This window comes from Schistocerca gregaria, chromosome 5 (assembly GCF_023897955.1).
Source record: "Schistocerca gregaria isolate iqSchGreg1 chromosome 5, iqSchGreg1.2, whole genome shotgun sequence".
NCBI lineage: Eukaryota > Metazoa > Arthropoda > Insecta > Orthoptera > Acrididae > Schistocerca > Schistocerca gregaria.
This window is the reverse complement of record NC_064924.1, coordinates 273,522,645-273,537,824: the sequence shown is the minus strand read 5'-3', so window position 1 is coordinate 273,537,824 and position 15,180 is coordinate 273,522,645. Positions and strand designations below refer to the sequence as shown.

The 15,180-nt window shown below is 39.2% G+C and overlaps 1 long non-coding RNA gene across 1 annotated transcript; it reads left to right on the top strand.

The window, feature by feature from the left end:
* The first annotated feature begins 1,672 nt into the window (after window positions 1-1,672).
* Window positions 1,673-4,240, top strand: LOC126271948 (uncharacterized). Its single transcript, XR_007549159.1, has 3 exons — window positions 1,673-1,876; window positions 2,047-2,208; window positions 2,295-4,240. It is a non-coding gene; the product is annotated as an uncharacterized LOC126271948 (long non-coding RNA).
* The last annotated feature ends 10,940 nt before the right edge of the window (window positions 4,241-15,180 follow it).

Sequence of the window (15,180 nt, the reverse complement as noted above, 5' to 3'; positions counted from 1 at the left end):
CCGCCGTCTGTATGAGCTTCTCCTATTGTTGTCGTCGTCACGTGCGAGCAGCACACTGACCTGGGCGCACAAAAGCTCAACCTTGGCCGCGAGTGAATTCTGGTCGGCCCGTGCTACAGACTCGGTACTTGTTGTACTGTTGTCCAGCGTCGCGACTGCGCTGACCTGAGCCGGTGTTATCTCGTCCTGAATCCGGTCTGCTAGCTGCGCCACGTCATCCAGCGGCATGTCCGTTTGTGAGGCGATTATGGCTTTTATTTACGGCGGCAACCTACTGCTCCACAGCGTTCTGAGCAGACTGTCCGGCACAGTAACAGTGTCAACTTTGCTGCGTAGATATCTCAGGTATTGAGAAGGCTTCCTGTCCCCAATTTCTTCCTGTGTCAGAACCTGACGTATCCGGGCCTCTTGTGACACGGCCAACCATCAAATCAACTCTGATTTTAGCCTGGTATAAGCTCCAGTCTCGGGCGGTGCTGTGATTATGTTCTGCACCTCGGCTGCGTAGCGTTGGTCGAGCTGGTTCACAATCAGCGCAAATTTAGTTTCTTCGGCCGTTATTCCAGCGCAGCCAAAACTTCCCTCTGCCTGCGCGAACCAGAGTACCGGGTTGTCGGGCCAGAACGGCAGCAAATGGACAGAAATCCTAGAGAAGGCCTGCTGTTCGGTCATTATGTGCTCGTTACTTACGTAGCTCATGCCTGTTTCTTCTTAATCACGTCAGTTTCTGCTTGGATCACGTCGGGGTCACCACTTGTCTGGTTCAGCTAAACTGGTGGCTGTCCGACCTTTGCTTAATGTGATTCAGAAGAATAGAGACCTTCAGTTCAGCAACAATAACTTTATTGTGAGCGCGTATCTGACGACGCCTGGCATGCATGGACTGATCGGAGTTACAAAATTTGCTTCCGGCCTCTACAGAAGGATCCTTAATCCTGGGAAAACTTCCGTAGTTGTTGGAGAGAAAACAGTACTCGTCCACAAAGCCAGGAGGCACGGAACTACCAATTAACTTCTAGGCGCGCAGTCCGGAACCATGCGACTGCTACGGTCGCAGGTTCGAATCCTGCCTCGGGCATGGATGTGTGTGATGTCCTTAGGTTAGTTAGGTTTAAGTAGTTCTAAGTTCTAGGGGACTAATGACCACAGCAGTTGAGTCCCATAGTGCTCAGAGCCATTTGAACCAATTAACTCAAAAAACAAGGAATAATAATAATAATAATAAACAGAACATATATAAAAGCTAGAAAACACAGCGACTCTAAAGGTTGGGCATGGAACTACACAGACATCGTGTACAGTAATTACGACCGCACAGCAGTGCACTGACACACACACACACACACACACACACACACACACACAAACGCGCGCGCGCGCGCCCGCCGGCGAGCTTGAATTAGCGCGCGGCAACGTTGCTACAAAGGAAAGTTGCCACTCTCCAAATAGCAGAGATGGTGAGTTGCAGATAGGCACAACAAAAAGACTTTCATAATTAAATCTTTCGACCATTAAGACCTTCGTCAACAATAGACACACACACACACACACACACACTCACGCTAACCCTTTCTTTACCAGCGTAGCTTATAAGAAACATCGTCTTTCCATAGGTGTATTTATATCAAACCGATTTTAACTACTCTTTGCCACTGTTTACTTGAAGCTCCATGCCAGTAGTGACTGTTCCTGAAAACAAATGGCAGGAACTAACGCGCGGGAAGAAGGAAACAATTGTTGAGCGTCATCATACATTTGACTTGCATAATGATTTCCATATACGATAAACTGTGAAAAATCTTATGTTGCTTCAAATCAACAGTGGAATTGAGTGGAAATTTCGTAATATAATGCCTGCCTTTACAAATCTATTGATGTAGGTGTTTGAAATTTTGCTTTGCAGTTATAAAATCACATTGTAGACACTTTTTAAATATTGCGTCACTATGTCTGGCATTTTGACTGATGCTGACCTAGAATATATTATGTATTTACCCGATAATGTGTTCAATGCATACATTGATGTCTCTGATGGGGATATATCAGATGTTGGGGACGAAGATAAAGATGAAACTGTCGAAATTGATGAAAGTTCTCAAGCTATTTCCGAAGCAGCTGTCATGAATTTCCTTCAGATGGTGGAAAAGGAGGATGGATTAAATTTCGGCAATTAGAGAGGAGCAAGAGACTGAATATGAATTTCCAAAGGTAGGGATCACTAACAGAAGTAACAATATTGAGAAAGTACATAAGTATAATTACGTATCTTAGACGTCAATATCTTTAAATTTCAGGCCGATGCAGTCAGGAGTGGTAAAGTTATTGTTTCTCAGCCAAAATCACATGTAAGCGACAACAATACAAATGAAGGAGCACCATCTACACGTGAGCAGCAGCAGCAAGTAAAACATAGACGTGAGCGTAGTGATTATAAATTTAAAAAAAACTTATTTTGTGGTACACGACACAGAATGGAAAGGATCACCACCAGTAGAAGAAATGACACCTTTGCAATATTATAAAATATTTATGAATGATGACGTATTTGAACTCATTGCTGAGCAGTCCAATATCTATGCTTTGCAAAAAGATTCAGTTTATTTGCAGACGAACAAATGAAATGTAGCAGTTTGTTGGTATTTTACTGTACATGGCCATAATCAAAATGCCTTCAATTCATTTATACTGGTTGAATGAGTATAGGTATTCACCATTAGCTGATGTGATGAGCAGGAGTTGCTTCTTCCAGCTTCTGCAGTATTTTCATGTTGTCAATAATGAAGACTTGCCTGAAGCTAATACTAATCGTGACAAACTCTTCAAGATTTACCCACTTTTATCTGTATTGCAGTCATCATTGAAGACACTCCCTCCAGAAGAATACCAAGCTGTTGATGATTATATCATACCATTCAAGGATAGAAGCAATTTGAAACAGTACGTAAGAAATAAGCCTCACAAGTGGGGCTACAAATCTTTTACGAGAGCTGGTGCTTCAGGCATGATGTATGATTTTGAAATTTATGTTGACAAAATCACCTGCAGTGATAGAGGATTAGGTTTTTCTGGGGATATTGTTTTGGCATTGACGGAAACATTGCCAGAGAAACAGCATTTCAAAGTGTTTGCTGATAGTTGGTTTTCATCTATACCATTAGCAATTGCCCTGAAAGAAAGGGGCATTGAATTCTGTGGCACTATCAGGACAGACTGGATGGGAAAATGTCCCTTGAAAACTGAAGTGGAGCTCAAGAAAACTGGACGTGGCTGCTGTGACTGGAGACAACAAACAATGTAGCTTTAGTACGCTGGTTTGACAGAAAATGCATAAATTTCGTGTCAACATGTGCTTGTGTTGAGCCCATGGCAACATGTAGATGCTATTCAGCATCTTACATAGCGGAAAAGTACAACAAACATATGGGGGGCATGGACCTTGCTGACATGCTGATAGAACTATACCGTATCAACTTGAGGTCACGGAAGTGATATATGCGCATTGTGTACTGGTGTTCGTCTGTAGCAGTTGTCAATGGATGGCTACTCCACCAACTTCATGTGGTCCAACGTGGCAAAACCTCAAAGATGTCACTCCTGTAGTTCCAAGCTAATATTGCTGCAGGTCTACTGCTTGCGGGGAAATCAGCTTCCCAAAAGAAGAGAGGAAGACCAAGTTCTGAAATGTTGAAAAGGTCTTCTGCAACAAAAAGGACTGTATGTGCAGCCCCAGTTATGGACGCGCATTTTGATGGGTTTGAACACTTTGCAGATATGGTAGAGAAGAAAGTTCGATGTAAAGTTTGCATTAAGTCTACTACACAAATTTTTTGCACCAAGTGTAAATTGCATCTGTGTCTCACAGTAAATAAGAAATGTTTCCACATCTTTCATGGAATATAACAACTTCATAAGGAGAAGATACAACACACACTGATGTCTGACAAGATACATGAAAGTAAAACAGTGAAATGTTTGCAGTACAAAAAATTTCAAATTTTTACTAATTCACCAAGTTTAATTTGTTAATTACTCGAAGGAAAATTAGTCATCAACACATTGTCAATAATAAAAATGCTGTGCATAGACTTCTAAGCTGTAAAATGTGATGTATAAATCAATATTTTGCTTAAATGAACCCATGTTTATTGAATTTTGTTTCTATGATGTCACTACCTGTAAGAACCACTGTTGCTTAAAAGCAACATTCAAAAATTTTGGAATAAAACATATAAAAAAGGATTATATCATATTTTACATTTATGCACCTAAATAAGTGTAAAAAGGAATGCAGATTTTTTTTTTCTTAAAATTTCGAAATTCTGATGAACTATCCGGGAAGTTGACAGAACTAGGTAAGCAACTAAAACAAGAAATGATTACAACACATCCCACGATATACACAAATCAAAAAAAGTTTTGCATCACCTCAGTTGCGAGAGTTTAGGTACCTGTACAGAAAATTGGAAGAGAGGTCAACATAAACATCATTTCTGCCCTTTTTAATGCTCTTGAAAACCACACTCACATTGCATGTTGTACCACCATACAGGTGAGACCTTCAGAGGTGGTGGTTCAGATTGCTGTACACACCAGTACAGTTGCAAAGCGATTTAGAAAAGATTGCTGTATGGTGTGTCAGGTGGCAGTTGACGCTAAATAACGAAAAGTGTGAGATGATCCACATGAGTTCCAAAAGAAATCTGTTGGAATTCGATTACTCGATAAATAGTACAATTCTCAAGGCTGTCAATTCAACTAAGTACCTGGGTGTTAAAATTACGAACAACTTCAGTTGGAAGGACCACATAGATAATATTGTTGGGAAGGCGAGCCAAAGGTTGCGTTTCATTGGCAGGACACTTAGAAGATGCAACAAGTCCACTAAAGAGACAGCTTACACTACACTCGTTCGTCCTCTGTTAGAATATTGCTGTGCGGTGTGGGATCCTTACCAGGTGGGATTGACGGAGGACATCGAAAGGGTGCAAAAAAGGGCAACTCGTTTTGTATTATCACGTTATAGGGGAGAGAGTGTGGCAGATATGATACACGAGTTGGGATGGAAGTCATTACAGCATAGACGTTTTTCGTCGCGGCGAGACCTTTTTACGAAATTTCAGTCACCAACTTTCTCTTCCGAATGTGAAAATATTTTGTTGAGCCCAACCTACATAGGTAGGAATGATCATCAAAATAAAATAAGAGAAATCAGAGCTCGAACAGAAAGGTTTAGGTGTTCGTTTTTCCCGCTCGCTGTTCGGGAGTGGAATAGTAGAGAGATAGTATGATTGTGGTTCGATGAACCCTCTGCCAAGCACTTAAATGTGAATTGCAGAGTAGTCATGTAGATGTAGATGTAGATGAATACCCAGTAACACATCTTTTTACTTTGCTGTATACCTTTATTCGTCGTCGCATACTATCCACAAGTTCATCAAGGTTGGTCCAGATTGTTCCTCTCCTCGATGGTGATTCGGCTTGGATCCCTCAGAGTGGTTGGTGGGTCACGTCCTCCATGAACAGCCCTTTTCAATTTATCCAAGGCATGTTCGATAGGGTTCATGTCTGTAGAACATACTGGCAACTCTAGTCAAGCAATGTCGTCACCCTGAAGGAAGTCATTCACAAGATGTGCATGATGCGGGCGTGAATTGTCGTCCATGAAGGCGGATGCCTCTCTAATATGCTGCCGATATAGTTGTACTAATGGTCGGAGGATTCCATATCATACAGCCATTACAGCGCCTTCCATGACCACCAGCGGCATACGTCGGCTCCACATAATGCCACCCCAAAACAGCAGGGAACCTACACCTTGCTGCACTCGCTGGACCGTGTGTCTAAGGCATTCATCCTGACCAGGTTGCCTCCAAATACGTCTTCAACGACTGTCTGGTTGAAGGCATATGCAACACTCATGCATGAAGAGGACATGATGCCAATCCTGAGTGGTCCATTCGGCATGTTGTTGGACCCATCTGTACCATGCTGCATGGTGTCATGATTGCAAAAATTGACCTTGCCATGGATGTCAGGAGTGAAGTTGCGCATCATGCAGCCTATTGCACACAGTTTGAGTAATAACATGAAGTCCTGTGCCTGCACGAAAAGCATTATTCAACATGGTGGCATTGCTGTCAGGGTTCCTCCGAGCCATAATCTGTAGGTAGCAGTCATCCACTGCAGTGGTAGCCCTTTGGGCAGCCTGGGCAAGGCATGTCATCAACTGTTCCTGTCTCACTGTATCTCCTCCATGTCCGAGCAACATCGCTTTGGTTCACTCTGAGACACCTGGACACTTCCCTTGTTGAGAGCCCTTCCTGGCACAAAGTAACAATGTAGATGCGATCAAACTGCGGTATTGACCGTCTAGGCATGGCTGAACTACAGACAACTCGAGCCTTCCTGGTGGAATGACTGGATCTGAGCGGTTATTAGGCCCCTTGCGTCTAAAAGGTGCTGCTAATGCATCGTTGTTTATGTCTTTTTGGGGGGTTTACTGAAATCTCTGAACAGTCAAAGTGACAATGTCTGTGATGCAATATCCACAGTCAATGTCGATCTTCTGGAGTTCTGGGAACCAGGATGATGCAAAACTTTTTTTGATGTTTGTAAATACGTTAACAGAAAATGTATCATCCATAGAAAATAAACAGGAACAACTTGCAAGTTAGTTTCAAAACCTTAGTGAAGCATATCCTCAAATGCAGGAGGCGCAATACCAAGTGGATGTGTCGGAAAAAAAATGTGATGGACACAGTCAGTGAGCAGCAAGACGTGTGCAAAAACTTATCTACAGAAGTACAAAAGTTAAGTCTAAGACTGAACCAGTTAAGTTTAGAGTCAAAATTTGCCAAAAAAAAAAAAAAAAAAAAAAAACAGAGAGATAAGATATGTGCAGATGTTAAGGAAATAACTGAAAAAGGTGAAGCTGGGATGCTGGATAAGGGCAGCACCATTGCTGATAAGGTGGTATCAGAGAGCAAGATTTATGTAGATACAGTAGAAGAAAGTCTAAAAGAGAAAGACATTCAATTTCTGGCCAAAGTAGATTCAGGTTTAAAGGAAGTAGAGACAGTATTACTAAAACTACTGACATTCAAAAACAACATTTGATAGGAAACAAACCCATGATTTTAGAGAAGTTAGATACTTTCACTGGTTACTCACAATACGTGGCCAGCTCGTCGAAGGAAAATAGTGAAGGCTGCAGAATGCAACAACACTTGCTGGCAGTTGTACCTGTTGAGCAAGTGCAGTTGCCACACACGAACATAAACACAATTGTCACTGACAGGGCGGTGTGATTGTCAACATTACTTGCATATGAAGGATTACTTAGCTATTGACAGTTCCTGGTATTTACCTCCAAAGGGAAATGGACAAACCCTGTGGACTTTGTCAGAGCATTTCAATGTTTTACCTCGTACCTGGACTGAAGCCCCAGAAAATTAGATTTGTTGTTGGATACACACAGGGTGACGTTCTGCTATGGGCTACGGACATGGCGGAATGTTGCCACTACTATCAACAGTTTGAGAGAGCCTTTCTGGACAAATATTGGTCTGAGATTGTACAAGAGAGGCTCTGACATGAAGTATTCAACACAGCTCCATTCAATAGCAAACGTGGAAGCTTAAGGGGCTCTTTTGAAAAATATTTGAATAAAACCAGATAGGGATGAACCCGGTGTCTCAAGTAGATGTGCTGAAAATTTTAAAGAGCCATCTACCTGCCCACATTAGGGGAAAGCTCATTACCATTCCAGAACATGACACCTATCTGCACTGGACACAATAGATTTGATATACGAAGAGAGACCAGTACAACCCAATCCTGATAATATGCAGAGATTTACAGACCAAGTGAACAATGGATTTGTAGTACAACATGGATGACAACCTTACCCCACACAGACCTATGGTAAGAGTAATCACAGCAGCAATGGCAAAAGCTGTAAATTGTAGGGCGGATATAAAAGAAATGAGCAAAAATTTAACAAAAACAACTACAATGTGCAAGTAGAGTGTGGACAGCTGGTAATAATCAGCCGATCATTTGGCAGACACAAAACAATACCAGACAGCCGATTAATCCACAGACAGCGGTATTCATCCATAAAAGTAATGCACATATGTCGAATAACACGCAAAGGCAAAGAGAATTTCAGTCGAGAGCCTCACTGGGTACTAACTGGTGTAATCAAACACCAAATGTCCATATAGCAGAAGTTACACCTAACCCACAGACCGATGCCACCGCGACGCTGGAAAATTTTGACCAGGTAGGGTAGGACCATGTTCTGTGACTTGTGAGGAGAGTGGGGACATGGGCTTGACTGACACTTGCTTTGTCAGATACAATCCAGGTAGTAATGTGAAAGATGATCTGTATGTAAGTGATGGGGATACACAGGAAAACTTGACAGAGGGCAAGGTACAAGCTACTATTTTAGCCAAAATATTTGACATTCATGTACCCATTGTGCTTGACATAGGTGCTATAACTAATTTGATGTCAAAGGGATTCTTTCAAGAACTGAAGAATCGTGGGTGTATACCCATACTGCCAGTTCAAAATTACAAGATCGAAAGGAATCAAAATATAAGCTTTAATTCCTGTCCAATTAGGACAGTTTTCTGTATGACACAAGTTTTTGATAGTAGAGAAATTAATATTTGACAGTTTAATCAGTAATACATTTAGGACATATCAAGTACAAATTGGTGTAGGGAAGGGCCAGTGTCATTTCACAGTAAATAACCAATTATTTGCAACAGATCTAATAAGGGGAAGTACTTATAGACATAAAACTGAAGTTACTAACGACTTTGACATTCAATCGGTAAGTTCCATAGTCGTGTTTATCAACACATACAACAACAAACAGTCAGCAGCAGATGAAGTAATGTCAACACTATAAACATGAAGGTAAGCGAATCAAAGTGCTTGTATCAAGGACAGCTAGTGGAACTTACAGAACTGATACTTTATTATATACATGTATTAAAAGTGAAAAAAAAAGAGCCAGGTATCATTATGGATTTTGTGTACAAAATGGAAGTATATCCTCACAAAACATTTTGTTCTTCATATCCTGTATTGTGGACAAAGAGTGAAACAATAAGAAAGAGATTAACAGGATGCTTGAATTGGGGGGGGGGGGGGGGGCATAATACAACCATCATTTTCCTCTTATTGTAGTCATATTTTGGCCATGAGTAAGCCAGATGGCAGGATGCACTTGGTTTTCGATGCATGTAACATTAATAAGAATTGTTCCAGTATGAACATGTCCAGACAATTTAGAGGGACAGCTTATGAAATTCTATGTGCTAAATTTCTTACTATAATCAATCTCCGGTCCTCTTGTTGGCAAATGAAACTACATGAAGAAAGTTGGAAGTATACTGCCTTCGTATGTGGAGGCAGGAGTTTCGAATTTCAAGTATTACCATTTGGATTGAATGTAAGTTCAGGTGTATTTACCTCCACTCTGGACAAAGTGCTAGAAGCCGAACTTTTGAGTAAGTTAACAGTATATGTGGACGACATTTTAGTTGCCACACCCATTTGTGTAGAACACTTAAGATTAATTGAACAAATGTCCAAACATGGAGTAAAAGCAAATCTCAAGAAATCTAATTTTGTACAAGAAAAGGTAAAATTATTGGGAGACGTAATGTCCTTGGAAGGCGTACTGCCAGATCCTATAAAACTTTATGCCATTAGGAACTGTCCTGTTCCTTAAAACAAGAGGCAGTTAAAGGCATACTTAGGCCTAATCTCATTTTTCAGGAAATTTATCCCTAACAAACTTATTGACAGTGATTTCTTCTTTGAGAAAACAGACGATGTTATGGGACAAGCAATATCAAACCGATTTCGAGAACATCAAACATGCCTTATTAAATGATAATATTTTACCTCAATCAGACATGAAGAAGGATTTTTGCTTATGTACCGACACGTCTTCTCAAGGTTTGGGTGTGTACCTTTTTCAAACGGTAAAAGGAGGAGGAAAATTCATCCATAAAAAAATTATCTTCACCAGCTGCACCTTATCCAAAGCTGAACATTCATATTCACTTATGGAGTTGGAGGGCATGGCTGTAATTTAGTCATGTAAACGGTTTGAAATTTCCTTTGGGGTAAACACTTAAAAGTATACTGTGACCATCAGTCCCCATTGTTTTTGCTAACTTGTAAATTCCTAAACCAACAGATAGCAGGTGGTTTGTGTATCTTGAAGAATTCAATTTTGAAATAGTGTACACAAAAGGAAACCAGAATGTAATAGCTGATGCTTTTTTTTTTTTTTTTTTTTTTTTTTCCTTCTCCGATTACAACAAGGCTTAGAGGAATTCAACGATCTTTTAGAGCAGGAAGGTGAAATGAGAGCTATGTTGATGGAAGACAAAACACTCTGATCATACTATGTCCACATGTGTGAACACAGAGCAATTACAGCAGGAACACACACGCTGGAGTAAGGAACGAGTGAAACTTATGCAAAACAGTGGTGAAAAGGTAAAAAGGTTTTTTCATTATTCACAAAGGTGTTCTGTCCCAAAGGAAGCATCCCAAACAAGAACAATGGGATGTGTGTTTGCCAAAGGAATATGTGGATGATTTTATCTTGTACAAACACAAACCTTGTGGCCATTATGGCATGCAAAATGCACTGACAAAGTAGGTAAATATTGTTATTTCTCCAACCTTAGACAAAGAGTACTACTGGTGGTAAGAAAGTATATCATCTGCCAGAAAACAAAACATTCTAACACCTGCAAACAGACTGAACCACATCCCATTGTGGCTAAAAAAAAAACCTCTAAAACAGGTATCTTTGGATGTGGCTGGACCCTATCCAAGAGTATTTTCACCAAATACATAAAATTGTATGCTGTACAGAACATTACAGCTAGTTCAATTATAAGACGAATCAAAGAGGAGTATTTTGAAAGAGTAGGAAAACCAAAAACCGTATTAACAGATAATGCCTCATATTTTGTTGGATGTAAATGGAAAGAGTTACTAGTTCCAACCAAATCAAACACATTTTAGTATCAAAATTTCATCCTGAAGCATCCCCCATAGAAAGGGTGTTTAAGGAATTCAACAGGTTTGTAAGGACCTTTATACCTTGTAAACATACCAAGTGTATTGAATATGTTACTCCCTTCTTACAAGTTGTTAACAACCTTCTTCAAATGGATTTACACCTAATGAGCTAATGTTCAATTGCAAACAAATAGACAAGTGGAGAAACCTTTGCCCAAGATACTGATGCAGGAATTATCACTGCATGATAAAATATGACAAGCAGTAATCAACCTTGAAACCTGGGCGACATACAGGAAAGGAATTTATGACAGGGAACTTAAATGTACAACACAATATTATATAGGACAAATAGTGTTACTTAGAACACATCCCAAATGCACAAAAATGGTAAAACTGACCCATAAGTGGAACTACCGTACACCGGGCTATACATACTGGAAAGTCACATTCGAGAATTTATGTTGTTAGTTGTTAAGGACAATTTTTGTTTGTGTCTTTTCTTATATGACAAAGGCGTAAACAATAATATATACATTGTATCTATATATGTACAAAATTTGTAACAAGGAAGAATTTTCCTTTTTTGGATACACAATACACAAGACAACCCCCCCTCCCCCCCCCCCCCCCCCCCCCACACACACACACAAAGATAAGCTAAGGGATTGTGTACACATGAAAGGGACTATAGACTATGAGATATTTACTTAAGCTATGCTACTATGTACATTATATCTATATATGTACAATATTTACAAATTTAAGTAATGATAATGCATGCACTAATCATAATAGACGAAAGAAGTCTTGCTGAAGGTAAACAACTGAGTACAGTATAAATGGCAAACTGAATAAGAGGGTGCACCACACCTCTAATACACTGTATCTTTCAGACTTATAAGGTCAGTAGAAATGCACACATGACATGAAATAAGTTTTGTGATAACAAGACTGTGCACTGAAGTGAATGAATACATGGTTGAATATATGAAGAAAGTATTTAGTTTTAAGTTAGTATTAAGTTATTTCTTCCAGGGAACGATGCATCAACACGTCCTAAAGTGAAGAAAGATAAATGCTTGTAGAGTGTTAGGTGTCACATAAACATAAGAAAAGGACTGCCCGCAAGTGACAATAGTTGTAAGTTTATGGTACATGTGAATGTGACAGTGTGAAAGTATATGAAGAAGGAAACAGTTGCAGTACGTCAAATATCATGGTGCTGAACTAAGGATGAATACTATCAAATAATCATGGGGTTGAAACCTAACTACTGTGAATGTCAACTACCCATGAAAAGCGTCAAACACCTGAATTACATTGAAATTTTGATGCACGTTTGTTACTTATGCAAACATTAGTTTATGCTCATTATATGCAACACATCGAATTGATGATACAACTCTGCAAACTTCAGCACACGAAATGGTTATCCTTTATACAATGAACATAACAAGTAAATACTGGGATGTACTTTTAAATGCTGAATAAACATTTAATACGATTGGTATCGTCAGATTTGAATTGTGCTTAGAAACAACAAACTATTTTGTCCTTGGTATCACTGTTAAGTCCATTAATGAGACATAAATGAGCACATAAATGTCTTTCCATGGAATTTCTACAACCCTGTAGTATGTAGATCCTTTCTGAAGTATGCTAGAGAGGCAAGGCCATGCATAGTTATCTGAGTGGTGTGTAGTATCTATTGTAGCGACTATTGTTTACTTCTTTGATTCTTTTTTGAACTGATATATATGCTCCAACAATAAGTCACTGTAAATTGAAATGAAATGTATGGCAATATATGTCATAAATGAAAACAGAATCTATCATTGTATGAATGTTATATGAAGCATGTGTAACCAAATGAGAGTAAAATGTGTACTCATATAATTGGAATCGAATAATGTAATGAAAATGAAATCTGAAAGAATGTCTTAAAACCAAATGACACGTAATGACCCTATATATAAAAAGAGGAGAGAATATGTTACAGACTATAATGTATATGAGTGACGATAATGGCATGTTAGCAAATGAATAGAATAAGTTGTACTTTGTAATTGTTTTTGTATTTTATTATGTTATGTGTACAGTAGAATACTACAGAAACTGTATGTAATGCAACTGTATGAAAGACACTCAAAAACAAAGTACAAGAACGTACAAAACCTGGCTGCAAAGTGTTAAGTGTAAGTGTGTTAAGACAGTATGTGGGTGTGCCAATGATAAACTAAAAATGGCAATACTTGTGTAACATGAATTTTCTGTGCTCGACAACATCGTAAAAGCAGCAAGGAACTTACCTTGTTGACAGATGTTGGATGTACGGGTGGTCTCCCTACTGAATAAGTGAGAGCGACGAAGAGAAATAAATTCTTAAGACTGCTGATATGGAAACCATTTGTCACTGCATCGAAGATTTCACAAAGGATCACAATGTGGAACATGTGCTTCATGAATCTGTGCGCTGAAAGCCACTGTAAATGCACAACATGGACACTCTGGCCTCGTGCAGGATATGTGAGTGCGAACTGTGACAATAATGGATGTCTGCACGCGCATACTTTGCAAGCTAAACACTGTGTGGATGCTGACTACCAATAATGGGATTACGCATATACAGCATGCACTACAGAAGAGAAAACTTGTTGTAAAAGTGTCGATTTCCTTAAAAAAAAAAAAAAAATTACACACACACACAGGCGTGTGTGTGTGTGTGTGTGTGTGTGTGTGTGTGTGTGTGTGTGTGTGAGAAGAAGCTGACATGCCCATATAAATTGATAGCAGTTCAGGGTAATTCCAATGGCTGAAAAGAAATGCTATGCCCATACTGGCCAGGATTATATAAGCTACACGTAAACTGAATGAGCTATAATCCAAAGACACTTTTAAAAGTAAATTAATGAGTTGTTTTGTGCCAAGGATAATGTTTTGATACGCTATTAAATATCTGTGTGAAACAAAGTAAGAAATATGCTCTTCAATTTATTAATTCATGCATCTTCACCCTTTTGTTTTGGGAAGTGGTAGCATACAGGTGTATGCTTGGAAACATTGTACCAGCATTTTTAAAAATGGTGGTACAATGTCATTAAAAGTGTTATAAAAAGTTATTAGTAAAGGAATATTTATTCAGATGGTTATAAGCTCAACCCCGTTTGTTCATCATTTCACTCACCGCTGAGATTCTGCATCAAGAGATTTGGCACAGACGAGAATAATTAACACCATATCTGGAGGAGTGTTCCTAAATCTACAATGTCACACTCAAGACTAAAGACAGTGGAATTAATGTGAAGGTAATGACTCAGACTGGGTAGGTACCTATTGAACTTGATTTTCTTTTACTAAAAATATTGTGCTTTTTGTGTTGAAGAACTTATAAACAGACTGACAATTTCAATGGTTGTGATGATTATTTGGTACCGCACATTATTGGAAGCAGCAGTACATTATGCAAATAATGTTTATTGACCTTGAATGTAATGATATACCAGGTCTGTTGATATTGGCAGTTAAAGTTCACCCAAGATTATGCACAGATTCATAAATTACCTTCGAAATTTTTTCACTTATTCTTTTCAATAATTTTTCCAATGATTCGAGCAATTATTAATTCATTTCTACACCCCTATTCACACTGAAGGCATAGCACAGAGGACGTGCATTATTGGATCTGCCAGGTCTCTGTGTGACCACTATTGGAGTGTGTCAGAAACATGCATTTTCATTTACTACTGTGAAATGTTGGCGGGGGTGGTATCTATCTATGATACAATAGAAATTAATATTGGCCATCTACATACGCCACTTGATTCTTCAATTAACCAGTTACCATTTCACAAGGAATGTTGGAGCCATAAAAAGGGGCATTGCTGAAGAAATGAGACTTCCAAAATTTCTTTTCAGTGACATATCGCACACCATAGAAGTAATAGCAAAGCCCTTAACAGAAGAAGAACCTCTGCTTTTGGATTTTCATTTCAGTTTACGCACATGGCAATCACTTGAGCCTATTTGGATTAGTTGCAAAAACCGAATGAAAAAGGCAATATGTGACTGTTTAAGCTCCTAGAACCTTTTCAGATTATCGAAATAGCATAACTA